This window comes from Myiozetetes cayanensis, unplaced genomic scaffold (genome assembly GCF_022539395.1).
Source record: "Myiozetetes cayanensis isolate MyiCay16 unplaced genomic scaffold, myiCay2020 scf12, whole genome shotgun sequence".
In the NCBI taxonomy this organism is placed as follows: Eukaryota; Metazoa; Chordata; class Aves; order Passeriformes; family Tyrannidae; genus Myiozetetes; species Myiozetetes cayanensis.
In genome coordinates this window covers 15,942,501-15,960,642 of record NW_026086826.1, presented here as the reverse complement: position 1 = coordinate 15,960,642, position 18,142 = coordinate 15,942,501, and the positions used below count along the sequence as shown (strand labels likewise).

Here is an 18,142-nt window from a genome sequence, read left to right as displayed (position 1 = left end):
CTTCATGTAATAAAGGCCTTGGGATTTGGTGTAGGATCCCCTGGACTGCATTTTTTATTTCTTTTATTCTGTAGAGGTCATAGCAGAAGCTGTAATGCCTGGGATGAATGTGTTACCTGCCTTGTTACAAAGATGTCAGTGAAGGAACAACTCAAATTTTCCACCACTTTCAGGCAGGAGCATGGACACCTAAAGAGTTGGATTTGCCCTCAGCACCATGGGCTTTCTCTTGCAGCTTGTTGGGCAGCTTGTGCAGGTGTACAGGTCAGAAAGACTGATAGTAAGATCTACAGCTTTTGGTAGGGGCTCAAAAGGTCTTGTTGCCCCTTTTATTGATCTTAGTTTTACGTGAAATAACCGACTCAACCATACAAGTATTGGCATCTTTGGAGCCTCTCTTTCTTTGCTAGCTCTCCTGTCAAAGTGCAAGGAGTTTGTAAGCTTTTTTTAAACTAGCCTGGAGGGGCTGATTCATTAGAATGATGCTACACACAAACAACAACGGTAAATAATATTTTGAAGGGCTATTTCTGTTTGAGCTACTGGTATTGGAGAGGTATCTTTTGTAATAAACTACTCCTGTATGTATAATAGCGATATGCTTAAATGATACATAACCACCATTTTCCAAGTACTCTTAGCAGAAAGCATTTTATACCACATGGTTATTTTATTGTGCACATTACTGTGATTGTTACAAACCCTTGCCAATGAATGACAAATTTACATACACATCATGTCAGCCGGCAATATTTTGCAGCCTTAATTGCTTTAGCTTCAGGCATTCTGTGTCAAAATAGAGTGTTTTACGTCCTGCAAGTTGCTCTGTTTCTTTGCAACAGTTAAATTATTCTGTAATTTGCCTGTTTTCCTTCTAATGCATTGTCCATTAAGTCACTTAATAATTTATGATGTAAAATGTATGATGCAACCTTAAAGAGCATTTAAAACTATCTTGAGGTGTTTCAGTTGTTATGGCAGAAAGGCTGAAAATCTTAAAACACATTTGTTCAAAACATTTTTCTAATAGCTTTTTGCCTGCCCTAAGAACAACTTTATCTGTATTTATCTCACCAAGTTTGGCTGGTGAAGTCCCAGGCTGCAATTCCTGAGCAGAGCAGCCAGCATGGAAAGGAGGCACAGGGGGATGAGCTGTCAGCACACCCTGCCAGGGCAGGAGCCAACTTTGGATCCAATGCTGCAATGCCTCTGTACACTCATCATCCCTTACTTGTGTGGATACCCTTTAGTTGTGGAAAAGCCCCTGTCACAGCAATGTGTGAGTAAAGTCTATATGACTGGGTTTTCATGTGTTGCAGAAGGCCTTTCACATTTGCCACTGAGCTCCCAGTGAGAAGAGAGACAACCAGAAACTGTAATTAAACCAGGAACGAAAAAACCTCGTCTATCCATCCACTTCTACTCTTCCACTGCTCTGATCTACTGTGTGTTTATTGTGCAGTCTCCAAGGGCTTTATGCTAGAACTAAAATTAGTGTCCAAACCATGTGGCCAACCGAAATTAGTATGAATGCATAGTATTCTGCTAGTCAAAAGTCTGACAGTTATGACCTGTTTTACCACGCACTTTGTGGTAGAAATCACTTTGACAGAAAAGGTTTTTAGATACCTGAAAGTGGCTGGCAGATTTACTTGCTGTGCTACTGCAGACATGGTTTAAGAGCCTCAAGAGTTGCAAGACTTGCATGCAGCCATGCTTATGCTATTGCTCTCTAGCAGTGTGTCTCTGTTTCTTCTGCTGTTTTATCTTGTAAGTCTCTATGTCCCAGGATCCTTCTCTCCTGATACATCAGTTTCTCTAAGCAAAACCAAACATCTTGTAATCAAAAGGATGTGTGACCTAGGGTATGTACACAGACAGAAGCACCACTTGCCCATGAATTGTGTGTGCTCACTTCTTTGGGAACAACACAACGTTTGCCAAGAATATCCTTGAGGGGAGAAGGTCAAGCTCAGTGAGATGGTGTTGGTGGAAGTGCTTTGGGAGGGGTCCCCTGTGCTGTGTGCAGCCACTCCCATCTGTGGGCAAGTACAGAATCCCGGATGATTTCTCATCCGTGACCTGGACAGGTGGCTGCATTTCATACACATGTTCAAAAGCAAAGACAGTGATGGGCAGGTGAAGAAGCAGAGACACTGCCTTCTATTAGCTATCACACGTCTGTGTCATGCCTCCCTCTCTGCTTCAGTGGTTATTGTCTTTTTGGGAAGCAGATTCACCCCTTGTGAAGAATCATGAATGTTGATTGCTAGAAAATGATCAGCAGGTAAAGAAATACAGTCTTCAGTGGTCAGGGCTGTTTTTCTGGACTGACTTACGACTCAAGAAAGTTGAAAGGCTAGTGTAAGCAGGAGCCCAGACCTGCTCTATGGCAAGCATTCGAGCTGCTTTGTTTCTCTCCGTATGTTGAATGGGAGATGGATGGACATTACACCTTTACCTGTCCATTGTGCACTATTTCTAGCAGCTTTGTACTCTACTCATAACATCTCATCCAGAGATTTTTTACGTTGGCTTCTTCTGGTTTCTGTGATTTGCAGTGCAGAGAAGATGTCTCTGAGTAAGAAGCTCCTTCTCTGAGGGGTTTTGTCTGTTGACAGGTGTTTCTGCTTCTGCCTGTTCCACTCTCTGTGAAAGCTAGACCTGAATTTGGTAGTGTATTCAACTTACAAACTTCCCCAAGGCCAGGAGAGCATGGAATCACATAGGTATATACTTGGCTTAATCTGTTCCCAATGAGAAATCCCTGATGGGTGGTGCCTTGGAAAAAGCCCTGTGCGTAATTAGAACTGCACACCCCATTTGCTAAGGGGCCAGAAGGAGAAATTTGCTGATTCGCCAGTGAGGCTCTCAATTCTTGTTTTCACATTTAGGTTTCTGTCTTTCCCACCTCTGAAGTTCCCAATTTGGCTTGAATACATTTTAAATTATAACAAATATCCTGATACTTACACCCCATGAAAGAGGGCAGAAGGCAGGGGGCAACTCTTGGCTGTGTTCCTGTACTGAATTTAATTTTTCATTGATAATTAGACTCTCAGAGCCACCTGATATTTTTGACCAGCGGGAAACAAAGGCCTACTGATTGACTCCAGGGATAGATGCAAGCAGCCCCCACTGTGCTCATGCAGCAGCTTCACAAAGACTCAAAACAAGAGCTGTGGCAAATTGGCTCATCCGACAAGTTTTGACTGGCCCATGGTGTACAAGTAGTAAATTGAGAACTGGTATTTCTGAGAATTATTTATTAGCAAAGCCCCGTGTCTCACTCCTGTTGTAGTTATTCTTTGCAAACAGCATTTTACCAGTTTGGATGAGCAAACTACAGCACTTCATTATTCTTCTTTTATTTGGGCAATTATTAAAAGACGACCGAGATCTGTTTGACACAGCAGACTGCATCTGTACCCAGCTGGGCTGATACCTTAACAGTTAGGCATTATGTGTTTAATTGTATAAAAAGATAATGGGATTTATTTGCAGGAATTTATTACAATACAAACAATGAAAGATTATTATTTTGAGATTAATTTCTGGTGCTTTTTGTGTTGTAAAAATTCTAAATAAAGGTGTCCTGGTGACAGTTTCTAGTGGACTGACCAAGTATAAGCATTTAGTACAAAAAAAAGTGTGAAAATACTAGGCTGAGACCAGTTAGCAGAAATCAGAGTTATGCATGCTGAGACCTGCAGTGTTAAACCAAATCTGAGTAAGTCATGGATGGGGATTGATAACTCTTATTGTTTGATTTTTTAAAAAAAAATTTAATTATTTTTTTTTAAATAAAACCAACAGGATGACGTACAGGAAGACAAAAAAATGACTGTTTTTCATTAGCTTTATTTTCCTCAGAAGCACTTTTCTTAGGTAAGTTATAAACAGAGTGCTGTTGCCAGGGTCACATGAAATAGGAAAAAAAAAAGGTCCTGGCCCATATTGTGGCAATGCTACTGTGTGAAGAGTAAAATAACTATTAGTCTTTTGCAGTAAGATTCCCTAAACAGCAAATAACATCTGTGCTGGTGAGGCTGTGCTTTGCTGGAAACACTTTTTTTGTGTGTGTGGAATGAGAACACAGTTGTCCTGGAGTATTTTCTGAACATGTTCATAGGGATGAGGTCATTGGTACTGATTAAACTCTTGCAGAACATGGTCACTTCCTTCACCAAGGAGAACCTTAACTATTGAGTACTGAGGTACTTGGAAGGAGTGTCTTTTTTAGGTGAGAGACATAGAATGAGCTTTTCCTCTTGTGTTTATTTGGTCTGGATGTTGGGGACAGGGCTAGATCAGGAAGGGGAGGATGTGCAAAGCCTTCTTTTACTAATTTCAGGAGAAGGTAGGCAGCAAGCAAATGTGCAGCCCAGAGTGAGGCTGTGGAAAAAATGTCCACTTATGGGTGGTGCTTCTTGCTTTGCCCCATCAATTCACGTGGAAGTAAAGCAGGGATAACTCTTTCTCAAGAATCCTTGGAATGTTAAGGGCCCATTTGGAGAGAACAGAAGTGTCCATGCTGACCAACCTTCCAGGTGCTGGCCTGTGCAGAGTCCCAGTGATGTGAGGGGCAGAGCCAGAGGACTGTTGGCATGTCCCCCAGCCTGCAACTGCACAAACACCCCTGTGCTTGCCCCATCCTGGAGCTCAGTGAGCACCTCCTGCACTTGATATATCAGAGAGACCTGGAGACTTAGAGTGATATCCTCACTTGTTTGAAAATTTGAAAGGTACCCCCAAATGGACTCCACTTTTAGGCTGTCACATTAGCAACAGTTTGGCTATAGTTTTTTCCTGTAATTTCACCAGGGAGCTAAAGTTAACCCTTCATAAATCAGTCTGGAGCTGGTAAGCGCCACAGGCTGACCAATACAAGTACCTAAGACTGGGGTGGCTAAACCAGGGACCAGCTAATAACTTGTGGCCTTCATGGTGATGGGAGCTAATGCTTCCTGCAGGCACAATGATGTTCTTCTGCCACCAGAAGTTAAATTTAGGCTATCCTTATGGGGCAACGTGAAGCAGTTGCGCTGAGGTGGCTGTGTGACACATGACAGTGAGACCACACAGCTACCACGACTGCTGTCCCCCAGCAGCATTGTTTTATCCTTTCAGCCTTGGACAAAACAACACAATTATGGGAACTAAAGCTGCTGTCTTGGATGATGAGAAATTCTTTTGCAGCCTTGATTTTGAATTCATTTGAACATGTTGCCTACAAGATGTAGACAGAAGTGAGCTGTGCATTTAACTGGGCCAGTTGTGTATTCTGCTGGTGTCACTCAAGTAAAGTGAAGCTTGGCAAACTAAAAAGGCATCTATTTAATACTAAAAAATCTTATCCTGATAAGAGTTTTTCCACTCCCGTGATCTGTTTGCACCGAGGTTGGCCAGACCCTGGGCAAGCTGAGACATTCTCAGCCCCTGGAGGGGCTCATCTTTCTGCAAGGAGAGCCTGGCCTATCTTTCCCCCAGCAAATCCTGCACGGCTGGCTCTGCCACGCAGCCTTCCCTGCAGCATCCTGTTGGTGCTCATCTCCCACAGGCAGTGCTTGGAAATCCAAAGTCTTTCTGTAACCATGGGGCTTGCTGAGCCTTTACACAGTACAAGTACCTTAAACAAGTACAAACCCTTAGTCTTGTACTCACAGTTTGTGGTTTTAGTACAGTCAGCCACCAATTTTCTGGTTCTATTAAACAATCAACTGAATTTCCATGAGATGAATTTGGCCCTAGGCCTGGAATATACCTGGATTTAGCTATACTAGACACTGCTATAGCCCTTCTCCAGCACAAGGAATTATGGATCCATAGTTTACCTCCTAGACTGGCCTGTGCTGCTGGTAAAGAAAGGAATTAGATCTACACAGGACTGAAGGCCAGGCAGAGTAACTATGCAGAGATCAATTCTTTGAGGACAATTAATGGCAAAATACACAGGGCATATGGGCCATGACTGTATCATTTGCTGAATATATTCAATCTCCTCGAAGTGGAAAACTACCCTGATTTGACAGAGTAAAGAAATAACATAAAAATGGAAGGACAGTTGTGGTCTAATTGTCAGAGAGACTTGAAGTTAATGTTGAACATTTGAATCAGAGTGAAGTGAAATATCTCAGGCACATAATCTGCTCATTAAAAATACTGCTTCCTGATGGCTGAAACTGAAATCTTCAAATGTTTTAAGATAGACAAAAATAGACAAAATGAAATAATGAAATAACTTTGGGATTTTTTTTTGAAGTTAAAAGTTCTGATTTTTTAGATCTAAGGGTCATGTTTTGACATCAGATGTGGCTAAATACAACTAAACCAGTCATAAGCACAAAATATTATTTATTTCTTCTCGTTATGAAACCCAAATACCTTTTCTTCTTGTCAGCTTAAAATGAAAGGTTATTTTTTTCAGTTTAGCCACCAAACTGAGGATTCAATTATTTGCATACCTCTGGTTGTAAGACATTCTAATATTTATTTTGCTGCCGCTGCTGCTGGAAACACAAGAATTATCTGCTGCTCTGGTAGGAAAACAGAATTAAAAAAATCCCTGAACATGTAGGTCCATTATTTCCGTTTCACAATAATTATGCAGCGTGTTAAACAATGTACACTTCCATCTAATGCAAAGCCTGCTACCTGGAAATACACAATTACCATAATACCTTACTGGTTAGACATACGGTGAGACTATGATTATGCAGAGTGTTGAAAAACTTTATGTATAAAATTATTCTTGAGGAGAAGAAGGGAGGAAAAAAACCCACGAAGTAAAAAGCTAAGCCAGCACATTATCTAATTCTCAATGTAAAATAATGCAGAAGTGCGGAAGATGAACATCTGATTTGTCACATCTGATACGCTAATGTTTTATCCAAAAGGAAGAACACATTGTAACATGCTCATTCATCTGCATAAACACCACCTGGCCCTTTACAGGCACCTACTCAAGTAACAAAAGTTAATGGCAGCCCATTTGTAGCCATTTCACTGGTAGAGATGGAAAGGGTTTGGTTTTTTTTTTCTTTTTAAAGCAATGTATTTACACGAGTGTCTGTTGAGGAACAGCTTCCCTCTCAACGCTTTGAAACCTTGTTCTCAGTGACTGTAAATTAAGGAAATTTTAAAGAAATGTTAGAAAATATTATTTAAGCCTGCAGTGAGCATGCTTACCCACAGACACACACACCACACACACACACACACGCACACCCCGTTTTTAACCCCTGGCCATCCACTGCTGTGGAGACACACCAGAGGACTGTAATGCAAATCTGTATTTACCCAAAAGTGTTGCTCTGGTCATGATCTAAACAGCAGATAGATATAGTTTCTAATGTATGGCTGGGGATGAAACAGATTTGTTGCTTGTTATTTTTTTTTAACTGGAGCATCATGGTGGCATGCTTCAGTAAACATGCCTTTGTGCTACATTACTCATATGTGTATATCATCACTTTGCTTTCAGACTAAAATAAAACCTGGGCAACCAATTCACTAAAATGCTGAGCACCAGTTCTACTGCCTTCACAACAAATGTAGGCAGGAAGGTGTGAAAGCCAAAATAAATAGGTGAAATATAGAGCTATGAAAAAGGGTTTTTTTCCTTGTGAAGTGCCTAGGTCTGGCTGAGTTTCATGGCAGCAGTTAGGAACAGTACTGCAGGAGGTGCAGCAGGACCTGGGCTGGTCCTGTTCTGGTGGGGTGGGATTGGGTGAGGTAATCTCCAGCAGCACTTTCCAGCCTGAATTGTCCTCCAGCTCTGTGTGTAGCCTCCCCATGGGCTCCTTGGCTGAAGGAACCTCTTTCCCAGCTCCAGGGTGTTGCTGGAGCTCTTGGAACATGGTGATTGTTTCCAGGTATGTGTTGGAGTGACTTAGTGGGTGACTGGCTGGCCTCAGATAGCAGCTCTGGGAAGAAGAAGGCTGGAAGTCCTTGCAATCATTAATCCATTCTTAGCCAGTGACTTCAAGTGTCTGGAGAAAGACCATGGCTCTTACATTTGAGTGAGTCCATGTGCAAATGGGATTTGCCCCAGGTGCAAAGCTGAAGGCTTTGAACAAGAGTGGGAACAAGATTTGGAGAGCTGGACTTCCACACCCCTCACCAGGAGGGCCAGTATGCTGTCAAGAGTAGGACCTTCCACCAAGGTAGGCTCATGTCAGGGCCCCACCAGTCCTTAATGTCCCTGACCAGCCCCATCCACAAGCTACCACTGGCCCAGGAGCCCCATTTCATCTCTCCTCATGTAACAGTTGTAACACAGAGCTCCCTGCACCCAGGCAATCCTCTGGCTCACGACCATGCTGCTGGAGCAAAAGATCAGTGTGAAGCTGCAGGAGCTAAACACCAAGGTTGTCCCAGGGTGCCTTGGGGGGGTCAGGTGGGAGCTGTTAGCAATTATTAAAGAAGATAAATACTCCTGAATGAGCCTGCTACTGTTTCTTGCCACCTCAGGGATCATGGTGCCCATAATGGGTACAGGACAGGAGTTACCGCAGTGCATTTTGCCTTCCAGATGTGGTCATACAGTGTCTCTCTATGGACAAATCCAGAAAGCTGCAAGGAGCTGGTAGCTATGGGTTATCCTCTTCTGCGTGGGATTTCTAAGGTAATGGCTCTGTGGCACCTCACTTGTGTTTGTGGGAGAAGCTGTCTATTGTTCCCCTGGCTCAGCCCAGTATTAACAGCAATATTTTATCTTCTAACAAAGTACTGCCCCAAATAGTGCTTTTAGTTAAGAGCCTCCTTTTTTAGCACATGTGCATCTGAAAAAGCTCCTTAAGAATCAGTGAAGGTTTTCTGTATAACTATGGGATCTACATAGGAAAAGAGAATTAGAGGGAACAAGGGGAAACAAGCAGGTTCAATCCTGATACTAAGGACCTCGATTCCACTTCCCACAAAACTGCCAGGTATAATTGTCTTCCCTTTACTCACATGAGTAAATACTCATATTGTACTTTCTTTCTTTCATGCACTTTCTCACACTTTCTTTTCTCCTGATGTTCCCAGAGATGTCTGTCTTTAGTCTGTTGCCAGTGCTCAAAGTTTAAGTTGCATCTGGATGTCTGTTGCTAGTGCTCTAAGTTGTAAGTGGATAATCGTCCCCATAAAGCTGGGTCCCTTTGTCAGAACTCCTGGGGATACAGTTCCTGTTTGATGAAATTGGGAGTAGCTGAATTAACAAAAGACTAACTAAAGATAGGACTTGGGGTTGTGGTAGAAATCCTGTTTTACTAGCAACTGCTTTTAAAGAATCCTTTGACAAATATGTAAGTTTGTACATTTTTGTTCCTGTATTTTTTTTGGGGTGTGTGTCAAGTAAGATTCTGTATTATCAATATTGTGATCTATGCAAGTGCCTCATTGATAATGTGGACCTTAGCCTGCACCCTTGCTACCCTCCTCCTTAGAGATCCCAAAACAGTAGATGCTATTTGAAATAACTTCCTGAAATAAGTTTCAGTTTTGTTCTCTCTCTCTGGGTATATGTCAGCTCTCAGTCACACACAGAAGTCCTGTGAGTAGCAAAGGGAACACTGCTGTCATCATTCTCTCTGCATACCTTGACAGAAAGAAAGGCTATTTCTTAACGTGCCATTGTACATGTGCAGAGGGGCATAAACTGAGTCCAGAGTACACCATAGCTACATGCATATTTGAAATAAAAATCTTCCCGTTAGCCCAGTCTGCTGAAGAAAGGATAATGTCAAGAGAATACTTATCTTTTTGCCTGTGAGGGAAAACAGATCTGAGATCAATGGGAGTCCTCAAAGGTAAGTTGAGATGGTCCCTTTAAGAGTAATCAATGTTCTGTGTTTTTTACCCCCAAGGGGAGGTAGTTTTCTGTCTGCTTTTTTCGTTTTTTATTTTCCAAAGAAACGCCATTAGCTCTCTCACTGCTTTATTTATAACATTATATTCTATCAGTAATAACTATTCCTATTGTAACAAAGTGTCCACAGCAGTTTACAGAGGAACTACATAGCTCCTATCCCAGAAAGTCACCTTGCCTGTCTCTGGAGGGAGGGACAAAGGCTGCAAAGCAGACAGCAGGTCTCTTTCAGGTGGGGCAGGGCAGGAGGAGTGACTGTGTAATGAGGATTATTCCTTCCTTTTGATGAAGGAGGGGCACTCTGGAATTATGGTAGCACCTTTGGGCGCTGGCAGAGGTGGTCAGCCACAAAGGCCTGCCCAGCAGAGTGCCAGCTGAGCCTGGGAGAATGAAGATAGCCTCATACCACAGAGGTCAGAGAGGGGCCTTATCCAGCATTCCCTCTGCTGGCTCTGCCTCCACCAGGGTTTTAAAACAAATGCATCTTTAAGTGTCAGGTACTTGGGCTCTTCAAAGCACATTAGGGTTTCTATGTCCTCATGAAGCCACATACCTTTTAAAATCTCCCTATTGTTGTAACAAAAACCATGTGAGAATTGAACCCACACCTCCTGGGACCTTCAGCTAAAACCAGTGAGATGCAGCACCTTCCTGGTGAGCACGGCACTGGTGACATGCTTTCCCACTCTGCAGATCCCAGGCTGTGCACCACCAAAACACCCTTCTTTCTTCCCTGTCCAAGTTTTCCACATACAGGTTTAATAGACCAGGCTGAGATCTAAAATTTTCCCAGCTTTGTAGCTGTAGTCTTAGGCTCCTGGCTGTTTCTTGCAGTCACAGTAAGAGCAAAGCACTTGCAAAGCCCAGGTCATGACTGGAGTAGTGCAAAGCACCATGGCCTGATCAGGAGCACCACTGTGGTGTGGCTGAAAGAATTTTGAGCCTTGCCTAGAAATACGCAGCTTTGTTTAGGTACATTAATGAATACAGATATAGATGCATGCTTTCATGCTGGGTTTACAGGAAATCTAAAATTACTACTCTTTGCTAATGAGTAGACTATGTCTGAAAAGTATATAACTCCTTTCTGAAGAATTGTTGCTGAATTTAGCAGTTAAGTATGAAAATTTGTTATTTTTTCCCCCCCAAATCAGTGGTGTTTTTAGCAGTTACCTGCTGCAAATGTGAGCCTGGTTGTTTTGTTTATGCCCTTTGTGCATCTGTAACTGAAATAATTCAGTCTGTGGCATTAGATCAGAATCTAGCCCACTGATTCATGATTAGAATGCATTTAGTAAGGAATATAAAATGTTATACACAAGAGCAAAACCCATGGCAGAGCATTTTCACCATTCTGCTCCTTAAAGCTTAAATGGAAGAAATTCACAAGCAGCTTTATAGTCCAGTAGTGAAAATAGACTATTATGCCCAGCCAGTCATACGTGCTTATCTTCTGGGTTTAAGTGGATTAAATAAGGTGTTATTTACAAGGAAATAATGTTTTTGAAATTACTGGAACTTAGAGAAGGCTCTTTCTCTGCAGCCTTGTGTACAAACTTTCCATCAAGAAATGCTGATGGATTGTTATGTTTCAGCTGGTATAACTGCTGTCTTTTCGGAACAAAGGACCAATTAGAAATCATTTGTTATAAAAGCCTCTTTCCTTCTGTTATAAGAGCCTTTGTCTTTTGCTGACCCTTTTGAAAGTTGCAGTTTTGCAAAAAAACCTTGAGAGAAAGAAACCTTCTTGTCTTTAATCTAAGAGCAAAGTAAGAGCCTAAGTAACTGTCTGTGGTCCCACTTTAATCAAGTTAATGCAGCCTGCTAGACTACAGGCTTTGCTTAGTACAAAGAGACACTCAGATGTAAGCTCATGAGTGGATACTTTCACAGGGCATTCGACTAAAAAACAGCTCTATGAGATAAGAGATCAGGTCCAAGAGGAGTCAATGACATGGCATACAGGAGATTGATAGGGACTGGGAAGGATGCTGGGGTGTTGTGGAGGAGAGGTGTAGTGGCAAAAGCCAGCTGGGCCCTGTCTCTGGCATAATTTTCTTTATAAGGTGCTTGTGAAAAAGAAGTGCACCATGATGGACCTTTGTTTAGTTCAAAGGTTTTTACCTCTTTATTCTAAAGCCCCATTGTGAATTCACAGGGCTTAAAATATGTATCACTGTCCCTTTCATTTTATCCTTCTGAAAGAAATCAAAGGCAAATAAAAAAAAAGTTTTTTCCAATGAGCCTAGTCTGTTTGAAATTGTGTGCTGTTTGTACATATGGTGTCTCCATATTGTGTGTTCAGGAGAATCTTTTTGAATTTTGTATACAAGTTGGGTAGACATTTTACTTAAAAAAAAAAAAAAATTCCAGGTGGGAGAAAAAAAAAGAATTCCAGGTAACTCCTAGTTAAGTAAAATGCTCTTTCTACTCTGCTTCCCGAAGAGAAAGTTTAAAACGTAATTTAAAGGAAAAATCACTAAAACTTTCTATTCTCCCATTACAGCATCATTTTTTCCCCTCTCTTTTCCTGTACCATAAAATTTGTGGACATTCATTTGACATTAATTACTGCAATCCCTCACCTCTGCTTTTATCAGCTCTTAATTTATAAAACAACAGCATTTAAATATAAACATATCTTTCTTCTATCCAGAATCTTAGCCTAGACAGAAGAAATAAATAAGGCTGAATGCATAGTAAAATCCACAGGGTTTAGTTCTGCTTTTTTCCACAAATAATAAATACAGTAATGCAGCTGCATTACGCCACATCATATGCAGAAGAATTTTGTCTTGATAGTTACTAATTGTTTGAGGATACCTCGTTTGCTGCTGTGGGCTTATTTTTCATTTAGAAGGAGAGAACTGTGTGGTTTCTCTGTTTGCAGGGCACTCGGTGTTCTCTGCTGACATATGATATGTAGTTTAAATTCTATCTTTTATCCGCTCAATACATTTAAAGAATAATCTCAGTGATTGACAGTTTCCATGAAAAAAATGAAATGATCTGGTTTTACTGTGAAGACAGAATAATCTGTTAACAGAGCAAAAATATTGGTGACACTACAGTGTTTCCAAAGGAAATATTTTGTGCATCATCCTGGGATGTGAATCAAAACAATCATGACAGGTGAATGAAAAGAAGAAAATTAAGATATAGCTACAAACAAAAGCAGCATTAATAATTCAGGTAAATAAACTTCAGTATACAGAAAGGAAGCATGCTGTCAAGGTGATGGAGAATGTTTCCTCAAGTGCAGCACATCTAGGCAGCAGAAAAATATACAATGGTTTAATGTTTTACATTTCCACAAGGGCTTTTTGTATCACTAATTTCACTCCCCTTGTTATGTTTTCCCAGTTAATATTATTTAGTGTGGTCCATAAGCTAAACACAGCTAAATGAGTTTGGCTTCTAGTATGGTGAACTTCATTACAAATTTGAGGTACAGAGGATGGCTGCACTGTAAGTGGGGTGGGTGTCTCTCTTCCTCTTTAATATACTGCAATTTATTGGTATTCAGCTTTAATTGGCATACAACACTGTCTTCTCTGCCTAGCTAGCTCCGCTCTTCTGGCTCTGGGAGGGACTTGGGTCCTCTACTGGGATCTTTTAACAACATTTTAATGTTCATGGAAATTTATTTTTTATTAGCTGTGCAGTTGGGCCCAACTCCACCCAGATGCAGACAGGCTCACCAGTGATTCTAGTGTGCTGTGGAGCACTGTCCTAGTTTGGTCCTGCTGCTGTCCTGCACCACCTGGCCTTCAGAGATGTTTCTCCACTTGCAGTGGAAACCCCCACCATCCACAGGGTTTCCAGTCCTAGCAACCTAACAGGAGAGAACTGGGCAGCAAGGCCACACTGCAAGGACAGGCATTTGGATGCTCTGGCAGGCAGCCATGGGTTCCCTTCCCCTGAGGAGTGAGTGAAGACAATCTGCCTCCATCCTCCTCTTGGGGAGTGGGCTTTAGCTGATGGGAGTTACCTCTGGTAAGGTTCAGCATGTCTGCCGTGGGCAACTTTTGGACTTGGGAAAGAGAGAATAACAAGTGGGAGGCATTGGTGTGATTTTTTTGTTTAAGATTCCTGTACCCTTTTCAATCACAACTAATCTCAGATTTTCCTCTGGTAGCTCCATAGCTGCTCCTTCCTAAAGCTCATGCTCTTGGAAACCAAACCTAGGCTAATTAAATACTTTAATAACAGCTATGCCTTTAGTTGTAGTGTTTTCTCTTTACATTGTCACTTAGGGTGGCAAGCGGTAAAGGCCCAGGTTTCTCCAAGATTTTGTATGACTGTGTATAGTCTTACAAAACACATTAAATATCAGTGGTGTAAGAAAAAAAACCCACAGCAACCCACAAACTGCAGGAGAAAAAACAAATTTGTACACATGACTCCAGCGCAAACTCGGCTGTTTCCTTGTTTATAAATATTCCTCTGTGGAGAGAAGCGTGTGTATTATAATAATTATGCATTAGTGCCTCATTAGTAGGGGGTAACATCCACGCTGTTTCTTTTTCCTCAAGTGTATTTTTGATAAGTTAACATTTTCAGAATTCTTATCTAACGTAACCAGGAGGCTGTACGTACTCGTGGCTGTGTGTGTGAGCATCCCCCATGGGCAGAGGGATGGCACTGCGACCTGCCTGTGATCTGGCATGGAGTGAGCTGCCAAGACTGGGTAATGAGGAATCCGTGGGCCTGAAACATGTATGGAATACTGCTGCTGTGAGTCACTTTGGTGATCTGGGCTGGGGGCCTTGGAACCTGCAGCATTAGCATCCATGTCTCTACACGAGTCTGTGGCAGCTCCCTGGCTGTGCCGTAGCTCGCAGCCCCTCGCGTGTGGGCCAGCAGAAAGCTGGGCATGGCGCGTGGCTGGGGGAGTGTGGCCGTGGCCTTGGTAGCCTTTGTGCACACCCAGTGTGACAGAGCTTGGTCTCTGGAAAGACCAACCAACCCATTTCACTCATTCACTGTTGAATGATTTGATGGTGAAATGATTGTATTTTTCCGGATGCTGATTTTTAGTAGCACTTTAGATATCGAGTGTTTGTGCAGGGAAGGCAATGATGCTGTATATCCTTTTCATTCATCACAGTCCTGTGATTTTCACTAAGGGCTAGGAAAGGATGCCTTGACACACCATTTCATCTTTTTTTCACTTTCCTAAATAATAAAAGCTGACTAAGTGCCTTTGCAACTTTGTTTGTGGCAGAGGCTTGTGTCTGCATATAGACTGTATTAATCCTGGAGAGAGATCCAAGATAATGAAGGAATGAAACACTTTTGAGACTTTTCTAACTGTCACTCCTGCTACTGCAATTATAATTACGTTATAGAAAGGAAATTAGTGCTAACCTGAGAGGAACAACTCCACTGTGCATTTTACCCCATCATTAACTTTCTTTGTGCCCTCTGCATTAAGATGGCAGTTTGTAGAATTGCAGAGCATGAAGATTCTTAACTAACCCTTTCTGTTTACAGAAAGCAAATTGACTTCGGAGCAAATCGCCTTCACACTGTTTAGAATGACAAAATAGTACATCAAGGAAAAATATACTAATTGATGGCTTTCTAAGTAAAGCATGAGCATAGAGTTATACTAAATTGGTTGTCTTGTGCCTCAAATGAATCTCTTCATTATATGGCACTAGGCTGAGTATTTTGTGTTTCAATCCATCTTTTAGAACAGCATTTGATTAATCAACTTAATGATGACAGTTTTTAGCTTGTGACAAATGATACATTTATGCAGGCAATGTTTCAGATGATCCATGCTATTGTAAGCATGAAGAAAAGAAACATCAATTTAGAAGATTAGATTATTATGCCATGTTTTATACTCTCCATAGTTTCTCAAACAAAAAAAGTGAGGTTTAGATTATAAGTAGACTGTTGTCTGAAACTAATAATATTAAATAAAACTTATATATCTAGTATCTGCCTTCCCCCAGTAAATATTTTGCTTAAGAAATAATGTTAACTGTATATTCAGTCAAAGGGTAATGAGAACTTAATCAAAAAAGAAATCATTGCATTTGACAATGTGATCACAAATGACTTTGTTTTAAGAAGTTTAACACTGTTAGCAATGCTTTTATGTGTTGCACCAGATATAAACTAACTCTTCTTCCCATGTAAACAGAAACCAAACCTATTTTATGAGGTGAGAAATCAGGCAATGGAACCTGAACAGTAACAAATGAAGGGTACCAGTCTTCACCCGAGAACTCCTGTGGGAGATCTGAATCTCCTCCTCAGAGGTGGGTGACAGGGCACATCGTCACCAGCACAGAAAGGCTCATAAACCATATTTGGCTCTTTTCACTTAAGCATAATGTGAAAGAACTCAGCTGCTTCAGGGGAGGAGTTTTTGTAGGACTGAACTTTCTTCTGTACTTGATGGTGCAAAATGGTGCTTGTAGATAGTGCTTCCATTGCCAGGAGGGACAGAAGCAAGTGTTTAGTTAAAGCATCTCCTCAGTGTTTCAGAAAGGTTTTTATTCCTATGAAGTTTGTGTAGTCTGCCATACTGAAAAGTTGTGTTTAATATTTTGCTAATTTCCCTCTCTGATTTTATTAGGTAGATGTGAAATGGTAATCTCAGAGACATCTAAAAAGTGAGATACAGACATAACCTACAAATTCAGTCCATTAATCTTTAGCCAAATAAATTTTTCCTAAGGGGAAAAATTCTACACATTTGTGATACCAAAAATATTGGTTTTAAAGTCATTAAAGGTCAGGTATCCTATGAATAACCTTTTCAGTTAATAGGCCACTGCTGTTTGAACTCTGTCAGTTTCATCACTGGCAAAAGGGCTGCTCTTAAAAATGTCTAAATATTTAACAGAGATCAGCAGATCAGTGAAGAATGGGATATCCATAGGTGGGTCAGAAATAAATTAATTAAAAAAAACCCCAAACCCTAGATTAAAAGATTTGAAAATAATTCTGGTGTCAGAGTCTTGACAGGCTTTACAACAGCCTGTTTAAAAATATATGGAAATGGAGAATAATGAAAAGAAGGTGGAGTTTGATGGTGGGAGCACAGTCCAAGTGCAGCTGGCTGGTGCACAGAGCTGAGAGTTCTGCTGCATTCAGGGGGACCTTGGGAGCTGGAGGCAACCATGGGTTCCCCACCCTGGGGAGCGGGTCCTGGCTGTGAGCAGCACCAAGGAGGGGCTCCTGCAGTGTGGAGAGGTACCTGGGGGGTGCATGAGCCTGGGGGAGTCTTGTCCCATGTGCTCATGTAGAGTGAGATCCTGTACAGCAACGTCCCTCTCGGTGTGGGCAGAAGGCTCGGTAGGGGGCTGCTACAGCCAGTGTGGGCCTGCCCTTCCCACTAAGGGTCCTGCTGGCTCTGGCCAGTGGCCCTGAGCACTGCTGAGCCAGGGAAATTGCTTGTCTGGTCATGCGTGCTGGCCCTTACCCAGTCTGACTGTACAACTTCACGTTGTTTCTTGTTGTGTTTCATAGCGATGCCAGGCTGTGTGGGTTGATTCCTGATGGTGTCAGATCAGGTACAGAGCTCACCAGCTTGAGTGAGACATCATTTGGTCACTTATGTCCACAGATAGAGGATCGTATAACCTGTATATCTTGCCAACACATAGGTAGCAAAATAAAATAGTGCGGTGAAAGCGAGTAGAGAGTGGCACTGCTGTAGTGGTGTGATGCTGTGCTGGCTCACTGCTTCTCTGTGCTAGTGTATTGAAGAATTTCATTAATGTAATTCCTAAGAAAGCAAAATACAATAATGTTGATTAACTGGATTATATTTTCCTTAGATAAGAGATTATAAAAAATAAATGCCAATAAAGTAATATGGCACAATGTCATGGGTTATGTCTCTGTGAGAAATGAGAGTAGCATATCTTTGTAAGGAATATAATATGCTTCATCCTTTCAAATATGCAGAGACTTGCGTGGACCTATAGACAATGTTACTTCAGTGCAGCAGAAGTAATTCCTTGGTAAATAGTTAACAATGTGCATGTTTAGAAATGTGCTTCAGTATTACAAATTAGAAAATTAAAAAAATAAAATAACTAAAATCTTGTTTTAATCTGACCAGCATTGAGTCAAGAACTCAAAGAGGTGGGAATTGTAGGCCTGACAGTGAGAGTGCTTCATTTCTTATGCCTGAAGTACCACAGGAAAATTTCCCATAAATCATGAAAAAAAAAAAAAGTCAGGGCAAATCTATTAAAGCCCAGTATGCTCTAGTATACAATGCTGTATTCAGTACAAAACCAGCAATGGGTTCTTCTATTT

At 41.5% G+C, this 18,142-nt stretch overlaps 1 protein-coding gene across 2 annotated transcripts in view; it reads left to right on the top strand.

Annotated features, from left to right (window-relative positions):
* BARHL2 (BarH like homeobox 2) overlaps positions 1 to 18,142 on the top strand; it is an 81,589-nt gene that overhangs the window by 14,549 nt on the left and 48,898 nt on the right. For both annotated transcript variants that reach the window (XM_050307277.1, XM_050307276.1), the window contains exon 4: positions 8,534 to 8,626. The gene's annotated coding sequence lies outside the window, so the exon portion shown is untranslated. The remainder of the gene's footprint in view (positions 1 to 8,533; positions 8,627 to 18,142) is intronic.